Consider the following 13,200-nt stretch of genomic DNA (forward strand, 5'->3'; position numbering starts at 1 on the left):
TGAGAGAGAGAGAGAGAGAGAGAGAGAGAGAAAGCAAGTGGGGGAGGGGCAGAGAGAGAGGGAGAGAGAGAATCCCAGGCAGGCCTCCACACCGTATCAGGACAGAGCCCGACACGGAGCTCAAACTCACAAACCGTGAGATCATGACCTCACCTGAAATCAAGAGCCAGACGCTCAGCCGACTGAGCCACGCAGGCGCCCCATTTTTATCATTTTAGTAGTAGTAAGATCGACTTGGGAAATGGGTAAAATTCTGAGTTTTAACACGTACGGAGGTTTGTGTAACCACGACCGCCACAATCAGGACATGCGAAGACCCCATCACTCCAAAACCCTCTCTTGTGTCACTGCTTTGTAATCATACCTCCTTCATCCCTCCCCTAACCCCAGCAACCCGAGGATCTGTTTTCCACTCCTACGTGTGGCCTTTTTTGGAAATGCCGTATCAATGGAATCCTACAGTATCTGACCTGTTGAATCTGGTTCCTTTCATTGTGCATCATCGTTTTAGATCCTTCTAAGTAGCTGTCTGCATCAGGGACCAGTTCTCTTTATTGCTCAACAGTATTCCATTGTGCCACAGTTCATTTACCTACTGACCCATCGAAGAACACTTGGGTGGTTCCAGGTTTGGGCAGTCATGAGTAGAGGTACAAGTCTTTGATGAACGTGAGCTGTAATTTCTCTAGGGTAGGTACCTGGTAGTGCGATTTCTGGATCATACGATAAAGGCACCTTTGACTGTATCAGACACTGCCCAACAATTTTCCAGAGTATATTTCAGAGTGGCTGTGCCATTTTGCATTCCCACCAGCAACGTGGGAAACTTCTAGTGGTTCTGCATCCTCGTACTTGTGATTGTGGGGTTTTTTTTGTTTGGGTTTGGTTTTTGTTTTGTTTTTTGATTTTTTTAATATTTATTTTTGAGAGAGACACACACACAGAGCGGGAGCGGGGAAGAGGCAGAGAGAGAGGGAGACACAGAATCCAAAGTAGGTTCCAGTAGGTGTGGCAGCACAGAGCCTGATGCGGGGCTCGGACTCACGAACCGTGAGATCAAGACCTGAGCCGAAGGCGGATGCTCAACCGACTGAGCCACCCAGGCGCCCCTAGAGTTTTTTATTTTAGCCATCCTCATCTGTGTGAGGGGGATGTCATTGCGGGTTTTCATTTGCATTTCACTAATGGCTGAAGATGCTGAGCCTTTTTTTATATGCTGATTTGCCATCCGTGTATTCTCTGGTTCAGTGCCTGTTCTCTCCTTTGCTGTCGTTGTTGTTATTTTTTTCTAAGTAATCTTTACACCCGACGTGGGGCTCAAAGCTACAACCCCGAGATCAAGAGTCACGTGCTCCACCGACTGAGCCAGCCAAGCGCCCCTCTTTTCTCCATGTTTTAACTGAGTCGTTGGCCTTTTTACCCTTGACTTTGAAGGGTTCTTTATACAACCTGGACAGAAGTCCTTTGTCAAATATGCTATTTGTAAAGAATTTCTCCCCATCTTAGCTTGTCTTTTCATTTGGTTTCTTCCACCGAGTATCAGTTGGGTTTTGGTGAAGTCCAGTTCAACAATTTTTTCTTTCACGGATTATCCTTTTGGTATCATAAGCGACAAACTCTTCGCCTAGTGAGAATTTCTCCTTTGTTTCCCTCTGAAAGCTGTATACTTTTGTTAAGTAATGAAATTGAACCAACTAAATCCAGAGATCTAACAGGCTTTGTTAAACCATTCATGTAGGGCGAGCTCCCCATGTGGCAAGCAGAGAGGTGCTCCAAGGAGTTAAACAAAATGGAAGGTTCTTATTAGCAAGAAAAGATTGGTCCAGGCAGGCCTGCTTTCTAGGGGAAAAGGCAAGGGGTCTTATCATGCAGATGACCTCATCTTTCTTTGGGGGGGGGGAGGGGACCCAGGTGCTCACTGATGCTGATGGAAAGAAAAATTTCCTGACTGGTTGAGGCCACATTTCTGGGGGAGCTTGAAACTCCAATCAGATCGGGGATTGAGCCCCAGTTTGGGAACGTAATCTAAGCGCCGCCATTTGGGGCCTGCCGTCTTCTTTTTGAGCAACCTCAATAAACCCAACTTAAATAAAAAGACTAGTCTGGAGGGGCGCCCGGCTGGCTCAGTTGGAAGAGCATGCGACTCTTGATCTTGGGGTCGTGAGTTTGAGCCCCACGTTGGGTGTAGAGATAACTTAAATAAATAAATAAATACTTTAAAAAAAAAAAAGACTAGTTCGTGGAAAGTAAGAACCTGACAATCAGGGCTCGTTCAATTATTTTATGAAATGATTAGAGAGAGCACCTTGTTTTCATTACTTACATATTAACAACCCCTCTGTTAAAAGGGAAGTTTACGCTGAACTACATTCCGAAGCCATCTCCCGGACCAAGGCACGGATATTTTCCAAGGCAGATCGGCGACTCCCTCCCACAACCGCTCTCTGACTGCACATTCCAGACACCCTGGGAGTCCTTAAAACATGCCAGTTCCTGGTGCCCACCCCCAGAGGGACGAAATCAGAATGTCTGGGTGTGGGGCCTGTGCCTCAGAATATTTTAGGAGCTCCCAGGAGATTCTGACATGCAGCTAGGATCGGAAATGACTGTTTCAGGCCCCAAAGACTCTGGACATTTCTGTACCTTTACATATGAAATTGCTCCAGGAAAGAAAAAGGCCTAGTGACCAGCCCGCTGAGAGCAGGGCTTGAGAGATGGGACCCCAGCAGGGCGGGGATCGAGGGTAAGATGAAGTAGCAATGCCAGAGAAGAGGGGGACAGCCCAAATTAGGGAGCCAAGCCCCTCAGGCATACCAAGAGCGGGAGGGAGAGTGGAGAATGTGCCAGACTCAAAGGGACAAGATCTATGCTGATGAGCCTCAGGTAGACCCCGTGACCTCTCTGGTCTTCAGTTCCTTCACTGTAGAATGAGGATAAGTCATTGCTCTGATCGCCCCACAGGACTGTGGGGCTCACGTGGGAGCAGCCCTCTCAGCTTTCCAGCACTTTCCGACACATTTCATTCCTGTAAAAACCCTGTGATGTAACAGGATAAGGATGACGCAGGGCCGACCGGCCATGTAATTTGTCAGAAGGTCACAGAGCGGGTCTCGGGGTCCTCGATTCAGGAACCAGCTCTTCCTGTCTCCTGGTCAGGAGCTCTCCACTGATTATCCTCTTGAACGTGGTTCCCAAGACATAGAGCCCGAGTTCAAATCCTGCTGTCTCTACGAGCTTAGAGGTCATGGCTTTGGGCAAATTCAGCGCATCCGCGTGGCAAGGTATGAACAGTTACATCAACCCAGCGGGATGGTTGTGAATTGAGGAGTCAAAATTGCTTAAAATGCTGCGTACTGAGTTGGAACTCAATAAACGGTGGCTCTTGCCAGACATGTGAGCAATCAAATGTCGCCCCCTCCCCCCCAACCCCCTCCCCCGGCATGAGCAGAACCAGGCGGATGGCCCCGTGCTCCCGGCCACTCAAGGACATTCTCAACCAGGTCTCCAGGCATGGCGCTTGGCGCACCTCCTGGGAAGCCAGGGAGGTGAGGACGCGGGCCGCGTAAGGGATGTCCGACCCTGCTGCGCCTCTCACGGGGTCCCCTCGGCGCGGGGCCCAGATGCTAGAGTCTGGGAAAAATGACCCGCGCTCCCACCCCCCAAGTCGTGGAGAAGGAGGGAGGGTCCCAGGACTACACGTGTGTCTGCTGAGCGCACGTTCATTAGGTGTGTGTTCACGTGCCTGTGTGGTTGCGTTGCCGCACCCGTGTCGTCGTGACGCCATATGTCCCAGCATCTTTCCCACGTGTCCAAGCACCACTCCCAGAAGTCCCCGTGGAGTCCCTTCCCTCCTCGGAGGCTGACCCTCTAGCCCAGCACCCTCCCCCCCCCCGCTCGTGGTGTCCATGGCCACGGTGAGGCTCCTCCTTGGATTCCCCTCCTGGCCTCGGGATGCCATTGTCTCTTGGCTGGTGTCCTGACCGGCAGCTCGGGCAGGGATCAGGGTCTCGGGGCGGGGTGGGGGTGGGGGTGGGGGGTGGCCACACAGCTGGAGGCAGTGGGGCGGACGTCTGCCAGCCCGCCCTCCCATCCACACAACCTGAGGAGGAAGCATTATCGCCCCTTGTTCAGGTGCAGGAACCGGGGCTCCCGGCCGGTGATGACTGGCTCGAGGTCACTTGTGTGAAAAGGCTGAGCTGCGTCTCTCCTCTGCCCACGTCTCCCACCGGCTGCCCCCCGTGGCCCTGCCTTCCACACCCCAGTCCTTGCCGTCAGTGTTCTACCCAGGACACCCCAGCTGCAAGAATCGACACTTTCCCGCTTCCTCTTCCTTCTACGTTCCTGATCCCGGGAACGACATCGGCACTCGAACCCTTTATTCCAGGCTTCCCGGTCCCCAAAGAGGGCCATCCTAAGTCTTCCATTCCCCTCACACACCCCTTCCCTCCACCCAGCCTCCACGTCCACCCCCACCACCTGTGTCCAGTCCCAAAGTCCAGCCAACGCTAACGCTAGAAGTTTCTCCTGAATTCACCTCCTCGTCCATCTCCCACCCCCTGAATTGGCTCGGGGCAGCCCTGGCCCGGCCTCTGTGACCCCCACAGCCTCCTGACTGCCCCCTGCTACCCCACATCCCGTCTCCCCAAGACCCACTGTGGCCTTCCCAAAGGGTACAGGTGGCCCCAGGGCACAGGCCTCAGGCCTTTGGGCAGCGGCTCCCAGGCCCTCCTGAGCGGCCCCTCCTCAGCCCCCCTCGCCCTCTGCCCCACCCGGGATGACTGAATGGCGTGCCCTCCTCCTCACCACGGAGCTGGCTCCTGCCTCCGCTCCCCTGCACATCTGGCTGTCTCTGCCTCCCATCACCTCCCCTCCTCCCCTTCGCCCCCCACACCAGACACCCCTCTCCGAGAAGCTGCTCCCCAGGGCCCCAGCCTGGCTCGGCTGCCACTCCCTGGGGTCCCCAGGCCCCTAGGACGTCCCCCTCCCTCTGCATGGATCACGTCTCGCTGGCATTCCCTGTGCCTGTCTGCACCTCCCCCGGGGCGGGATCCTGTATGCTGCCCCTCCCCCCCTTCACCTCCAGGATCCGGTGAAGGGCCTGGCTTGGCATGGGGGCCCAGGGATGGTGAACACGAAGGGGCTACTCACCTCATCCCTAAATGCCTAAGCCCTCAGCTGGGGCGCTGTCCACAGGATCCCAAATCTGAGCTTGTTCCCTCCCTGGATGAGGAAACAGAGGGACACTGGGGACAGGACAGCTCCCTTCCAGAGCGAGGCCAGATAGCCTTCGCTTTTCCAGCTGATAAGTAAGACATGCTTTTCAGGAATGTTCCATTCCTGGGAATCAATGCACGAACCCCCGACTTGTTCCTTTTCAGCTGCACGCCACTGAGCCCAAAAACCCACCCCGCCTGCAACTTCAAAGACACAGAAAGGCGGGGCTACTGGAACCTGATAGTTCACGGCCTAGGCAAGAACGGTCTGGAACGGAGAGGAAAAGACTGCAGAAGGAAGGAGAGGGACAGAGGTGCCGTGGGGAGGTAAGAACCTTTGGCCGGAGCAGAGGCCACACGATGGGGATCAGTTCACCTCCCAGAGACTGAAGGTGTCCCCCCGCCAACAGACACAGCATCAAGGCTCCTCTGTGAGCTGCGTGGGGGCAAGCGGGGCCCCTAAGGCCCAGACAGACACAGCTTCTAGAACAAGAATCCGGCTCCCTTCGTGTTTCACTCGCTGTGCCTTCCCCTCCCTACAGGCCAGGCATGCAGTCAAGCCCTGGGGACACAGACAGGAGCTATCCACTCGGAAAAGACCTCATAGTCCGTCCCCCCGCCACTGCCTCCAGGGAAAAAATAGGCTTTTATATAATAACGGCATGTTTCCACAAGTTTTCAAACTAGCAGCTGGTGCCCACTCTTCCCAAGCCCCGCAAAGCAGACCGAGGGAGCCAACCCCCAGCAGAAGTGCCCTTATACATCAAGAGGACCTCGGCGCAGACATCACCAAGCGGAGGCTGAGTAAGCCTGGCACCTGCTGATCGCCCGCCCCGCCTTCCATACGAACTCCGAGAATCCCACTCTTGGTTCCATTCTGCCCTGCTCAGAGCCCCTCGCTCACTCACCGGGCATTGAACCCAACTCGGAAGCCTGAGAGGTGACCGTGATGTACAGTCACACAGGGACCCCTCACACGCGGAAGCAGGAGAGAGATACTGCCCCTGGGAAGCATCCCTGACCCGAGGGAGGGCCACATCCCGACTCCCACCTGAATGTTTCATCAGCTTTGCTGGGGTAACAAACAAACCCCTCCCCATCCCCCGTATCAGCAAACGCTTAGCTCTTCTCCTTCATGTAACCTGAGGGCTGTGGATCAGTGACGATTCTTCTGGGCTTAGCTGAGTTTGGCTCCTCGAGTTCAGGCCTTCCACCACCAGGGGTTCATTCTGGTACCCCGGCTGAAGGGGCAGCCTCGAGCCGGGACGCGTCTTCCTTGGGACAAAGAGCACAGGAGCTAAAGAAGCTGAGCCTAACCGGGCACCTGGGTGGCTCAGTCGGTAAAGCGTCCGACTTCAGCTCAGGTCAGGTTCACGAGTTCGAGCCCCGCGTCGGGCTCTGTGCTGACAGCTCAGAGCCTGGAGCCTGCTTCGGATTCTGTGTCTCCCTCTAGCTCTCTGCCCCTCCCCTGCTCATGCTCTGTCTCTCTCTCTCTCTCTCTCTCTCTCTGTCTCAAAAATAAATAAAAACATTAAAAAAAAATTTTTAAAGAAGCTGAGCCTAACCATGCGCGTTCCTATAAAACTGCTCAGACGCGGGAAACGTGTGCTCCTTTGCTCCCATTGGTCAAAGCAGACCACATGACCCAGCCCCCCAGCCCAAGGTCAATGAGGAACATGGTAATGCTCCGGTCACATGATAATGGCAAGGATGTGTGATCTATTACTGTGAGGGAGGGTAGTGGGGAGCGAAAGAATCCAATCCACAGCAGGGACACTCTTTCCACAACCGTTCAGGAACTGAGCTCTCAGGAAGTATTTGGTCAGAAGGGACTGGAGAGTGACAAGTGGGAGGCACTGCATCTACAGCAAAAGCACAGCAGATGGGATCTAGATTAGGTGCTTTCGGGCACAAAATGTGCACTATGTTCCCTGGAACATCTTTGGCAGAAAGTAACTAAACTACAGTGCATTAGACAGTGAGGATGTAATACTCAACTCCCAGTTGCTGTTCAAGAAGTCAAGAGATGGCAGTCCCAGGATTTGTCAGATGGTCTATGATGCCATCAAGCTCCCGGCTCCTGTCATCAGGTCCTTTTCAACAGCTACGGTATCAGCCCTCATGCAGGCAAAGCGGCTGCAGCAGCTCCGTATGTCACATTCTCACATGACAGCTTCCAAAGGCAGAACAGACTTGTTTATCATGAGTCTCTCTTTTTATCAGGGAGCAAAATCCTTCCCAGAAACCTTGCAGGCAGCCTGGTTATTCACAGAGATCATCACTATTTGAAGGAGGGGCCCGTGTTGGTTATCTAGACAAATCAGGGATTCTAGTAGGAAGAAGACTGGGAAGTGTAAGTAGACGGCTATTTAAGAAAACAACAGTGTCTTCCATGGATCTTGATTAAAAAAAAAAAAAAAAAAAAAAGGATTCAAGAGTATCCACAGGCAAGAATGGCATTTAAATCCATCAGACTAACTCCTTCCAGAATTCAGGCCAAGCAAGTTTGAATATGGCCCAGCCCTTTGTGCTGGGAGAGCTGTTCACTGGCTGCTCCCAAAGGGCCGTTCTGTCCTTGGACTTGTTCTTTGCTGGTTCTTCTGAAGACTTGCTAGCAAGCAGAGTTTAGGGTTTTGTTATTCAAAGGCCCCAGAGGACCCCAGTGCGGATTTTTCTAGCGCCTTCTCACAGCTTATTTTCTCCCTTGAAAATCCCAGTCACCCAGTCACCCCTATCCCACCACTATCCCCAATCTCCAATCTCTGTCTTTTCAGCTTAACGAGATTGCCACACTGTTTTCTTCCCCCTGCCCCAAAGTGGGGTCTGGAAAGGGCCGGCAGGCAGAAAGCTGGGCTGCTTGAAGCGCTCATTTTACTCAGAGCTCTTTTCTCCGATTTCCAAAGTCCAGTGTCTGGAAACAGTCATTCCGGGCGTTTTGCCAAGTTGCATAGCTACTCGTAACAAAGAGCTACTCGAAGCAGGTACTCCCTGCAATCCTCTTGGGTGTACGTTTCACGTTTTGATAGTTCCAGCCTCGCGGATCCTGCTTTCCAACGTAGAGTCTAAAACACGACATTTTTCCCTGGGTGTAAACAGTGACCCGGGTTCTGTCGTCACACGCACCCACGTGGGTCTTGGTCTAGTCGTGAGTTATACCGAGGAAACACGAGAAGTGTGCAGAACTAGTTTTGCTGATGCAAGATTGTGTTTGGCTTCCATTTTTACTCAGGAAATTCAGGTTGCTTTCATCTGGATCTCTCTGTGTAAGAGCCCAAATTAGGATCAAAGGCAATACAGGGATTCCGCCAAGTGTTCGATACATCCGTCCCAACTATGCTTTGGGGAATAAGTGAAATAAACAAACATAGGACACATAGGATGGGTTTGCAGCCCCACCGAATGCATTGCAAGCTGGAAAATCCCATTGGTAAACGTGGTTGTCTGCTAGATCTGATAATCCAGGCATCTCATTAGCTTTAGGCCAATATTTTTTTACATCTCTGAAAATTCTAGATGTTGTCCTCTCGGGAATCGGTTTCCTGCTACCTGCCACAGATCCTCCAGGGGGAAATCGGGATGATAATCGACAGAACATACTTGTGATATTTTCATAGGGCTTTTCTTCAAAGTAGGTCTCCTTTACTCAAGGAGATCTGGGTCTGTGATCTGACTCAGGTCTGGATGTTGGGTAAAAAGCTGTTAAGCACTCATCAGGCCTCTGAACATCAGACCTAAGGTTTTCTCAGCTGTGCAACTCAAGTAAGAATGAGTTGGGTGTTGGGGCGCCTGGTGGCTCAGTCAGTTAAGCATCCAGCTCTTGGTTTTGGCTCAGATCGTGAGCTCACGGTATGTGGGTTCAAGCCCCGCGTTGGGCTCCACACTGAGGAGCCTGCTTGGAGTCCTCTCTTTTTCCCTCTCTGCCCCTCCTCCACTTGCTCTCTCTCTCTCTCTCAAAATAAATACATTTAAAAAGACAGAGGGAGAGAGAGAACCCCAAGCAGGCTCCATACTGTCAGCACAGAGCCTGATGCGGGGCTTGAACACCTCCATCTAGCTAGCTGTCCCAGTGTAGAGGCTTCCTGAATACCCACTCCTACTGCCCACCGTGCCGACTCACCCAGTGTTCTAACACCAAAGGTGCACGGCCAGAAGTTAAAATGAGATACAACGGTCTTATGGAAGCATCAGAATAGCAGAGAAAAAAATAAGGTGAGAGATGAGCAGAGTCAGAGGCTGGTCTACAGAAGATCCTTCCAAATCTTAGAGCTCATATACGAGGGGAGCTAGATACAGGTTTTCCCAGACTTGACCGTCAACCAAAAACGCATGTAATATTACCAATGGTGAACGGAGAAGGTGAAATGAACTGGATCTCAGAAAAGAATTGTATGCTTTCGCCAAATTCTTGCCAGCCAACCCGAGCTCACAAAATGGATCCTCCAACCCATGGGCTCCTTTGCCACCCAAGTTTGGGCAGTCAGCCTAGCCTTGAACGGAATCTTAACCGCAAGGGAGTCCAGGAAATGAAGGGTAGCGTAGCCTTGAATGGAATCTTAACCGCAAGGGAGTCCAGGAAATGAAGGGTAACCATTCTTAGCCTTTATAATAACCCCTGATTGAAACAGGTACTAAGTTAATTCATAATATCTGCCCTTCAAGGTAAATGGACTGATTTGATGTCTCCCTGCCAGACACTGCGTGGGTTATATTACTTGTCAACTCAGCAGGAAATAAGCCATCAGTAGAACCAAATGCAGGGGGTGAGAAAGGTTGTTATTATTTGTTACAAATCCTCCCTCCTCTGTGATAATGAACATAGTGTCAGAGGTGTGTGTGTGTGTGTGTGTTTAGGGAGCACGCACATATATGAAGAGGTGTTGGGTAACTTGAAATATCTGTCATTGGGTTGTTTGTTCACAGTAAAAAACATACTCAATATCCGAGATCATTCAAACTGAGTTTTAATGATACTGAGTCTTCGTGGGGTAAAATGTCTATTTTTTGTGGTATACAAAACTGTGCCGCCATGGAAGGGAATGTGGTTGTTTTATGGACAGGGTTCCTCAGTTTTTTTTTTTTTTTTCCATTAACTTGCAAGTCTTATTTTTCAAATTTCCATCTTTTTAAAATCGACCTTTGTACGGAATGCTCCGACCCGTCCGCAGGTTTATCTCTGAACGCTCTATTTTGATTCATTCTAGCTTTGAGCCAACATCATCTCTAATATTTCGTGGTTTGGCTTGTATATTTCCTCTCCCTAGCCATCATTTTTACCTTGACTTAGGTATTCATAAACCTCTATTTTTCCATATAAAATTTACAGCGACTTTGTCTGGTCTCTCAGAAAGAATCTAGCTTAGGTTTTGGTTGTTGGCTATCAGATAAATACTAATCAAGGCCAAAAGCATCAATAATAGCAATCCAGGATGTTTCACGATCACAAAAGTTTATTTCATCATCCCCCCCCCAGCTTCTAGAGCCTGCGTAACCCATCCATGTCGTCAATTCCACCGTCTCAAATACCAAAGGTTTTCGTGAGTGGGCAGCAAAAGCTGGAGCAGATTCTGGCTCATGATTAAGGAACAGAGGCCACATTTTCATTACCCACACGGATGGCCCAGTGCTCCTTGTCAGAATACAACATTTCAAGCAGATCTCTGGAACTTGGCTCTGTTAGGATGTCAGTTACCGGAGAAATGGAGAGAGGTCGATCTGAGCAGACAATCGATAGCCCAGTAGACAGGAAAGAGAAGCTCTCCTCACAGATGAGACCCCTTCCCCGCTGTCCCTGTCAGTGCAGGCCTTGATCCCTTGATCCTGGGATCATGACCTGAGCCCAAATCAAGAGTCGGATGCTCAACTGATTGAGCCACCCAGGCGCCCCTAGCATCTGACTCTTTTTGTTTTTAATGTTTATGTATTCCTTTTGAGAGAGAAAGAGCACAAGCAGGGAAGGGGCCGAGGGAGAGGGAGAGAGAATCCCAAGCAGGCCTGACACTTAACTGGCTGAGCCAGCCAGGGGCCCCAAGACTCTCGGTCTCAGCTCAGGTCTTGATCTCAGGTCATGAGTTAAGCCCCGCGTTGGACTCCATGCTGGATGTGAAGCCTACTGAAAAAAATAAAAATAACGTATTGAGCATTCAGGTTGTTTCCAAGTTTTGATTATTATTAAAATGATGTTATGAATAACCGTACCTTTGTCTGGTTAAGAAAGGCAACATCGGGGGCGCTGGGTGGCTCAGTCGGTTGAGCGTCCGACTTTGGCTCAGGTCACGATCTCGCAGTCCGTGAGTTCAAGCCCCGCATCAGGCTCTGTGCTGACAGCTCAGAGCCCGGAGCCTGCTTCGGATTCTGTGTCTCCTTCTCTCTCTGCCCCTCCCCCACTTGTGCTCTGTCTCCCTCTGTCTCTCAAAGATAAATAAATGTTAAAAAAAATTTGTTTTTTCATAAGAGAAAGACAACATCACTTTCTGAGTGCTTCCTTTCTGCCAGGCACTTACGGGCTTACCTTTTTATATATAACCTCACTTACCCACCTCCATCACCTCAAAAGGTAAGTATTACCATCCTCGTTTTATCCGTTGAGCCTCCAAGAGATTAAGCAACTTAGCCAAGGTCTCTGCTGAGCTGTGGTGCAGCCAGGATTTGGAACCAGGCTCACAAGGTGCAAAGACCCAGCCTGTCTCTGTTGACAGGCTGAAAGGTGTGGATCCTTTACACGCAGGTTCTGTTCCTGACCTTTCTCTTACCTCCTGTCACCTGGCACATTTGAGACACAGGACAGGGTTTTACACACACAAGATGCAACTCAACTGATATAGAGTAAGTTCCATCTAGGAATAAAGGTCCGTATATAATGTCTCATTTCACAAGGACAGGCTAATTGGCTCATCAGAACATAGTACTGATGTTAATTTCCATTCGAAACTCAGGGCTGCTGTTCAAATAGAAAACCGTTTCCCTGCCTGGAGAGGCCACGTGGACCACCCGGCAATGATCTTAACCAGGGTAAAAATTGCAACCTAGCCTCCAGGCTTTGGGGCGGCCTCGGACAAACAAACCAGACGAGGAGGGAAGATGTGTAGACTGGGCGGTAACTTCCCCCACGAGGCTCTGATATTCCGGGGTGAATCCAGCCAGGGACAGCGGGGTAGAGTCAGGGGCTGGAGCCCGGGGAAACGCCCCCGGAGAGATGAGGAGGGGAAGCGTTTGTCCAGGGGTATGTGTGTGTTATCGTGTGCCTGCTGGTTGTCTATGTGTGTGCGGGCGTTATTTTTCGTGTCTGTGCATGTGAATACACGTGCCTCGCGGGCGAGCACATTCAGTGGGTCAGAGCAGCAGGTATAACCCAGGAGAAGTGGGAATTAGCTATTTTTCTCCCTCCCTCTTCTCAGGACCTAACATGGTCCTCCTGCCTACCGCGTCCATGGCCACATGACACGGGGATTCCCTTCCTCTGATTCCCTCTCCAGCCTCAGGACCCCCATCACTAAGAGCTGACTGTCTGGGAGACAAAAATTAATGGGACCTTAGTGCTGTGCTCCCACAGTCACCCCCAGAAGGAGCCGGTCTTCCTCATCCATTAGGTAACTGCAAATCCCAGCTTATATGTTGGCAGTAGGGAAAGGGATACAGACTGGAAGGCACCCTGATTCCCCGGAGGAATAGCCTGACAGCGAAGCACGTTACACCGTTTCAGAGAGACGTGCTCTATGTCCTCATCAGGAGGTTTTTGGCCCCAAGATATAAGACCTGGGACACCTGGGTGGCTCAGTTGGTTAAGCATCCAGCTTCGGCTCAGGTCATGATCTAGAGGTTCATGGTTTGAGCCCCGTGTCGGGCTCTGTGCTGACAGCTCGGAGCCTGGAGCCTGCTTCAGATCTGTGTCTCCCTTGCTCTCTGACCCTCCCCCACTCACACTGTGTCTCTCTCTCAAAAAAAAAAAAATGAAAACCAGGGGCCCTTGGGTGGCTCAGTCGGTTAAGCA

Source organism: Lynx canadensis, chromosome D1 (genome assembly GCF_007474595.2).
Source record: "Lynx canadensis isolate LIC74 chromosome D1, mLynCan4.pri.v2, whole genome shotgun sequence".
NCBI classification, from domain to species: Eukaryota; Metazoa; Chordata; class Mammalia; order Carnivora; family Felidae; genus Lynx; species Lynx canadensis.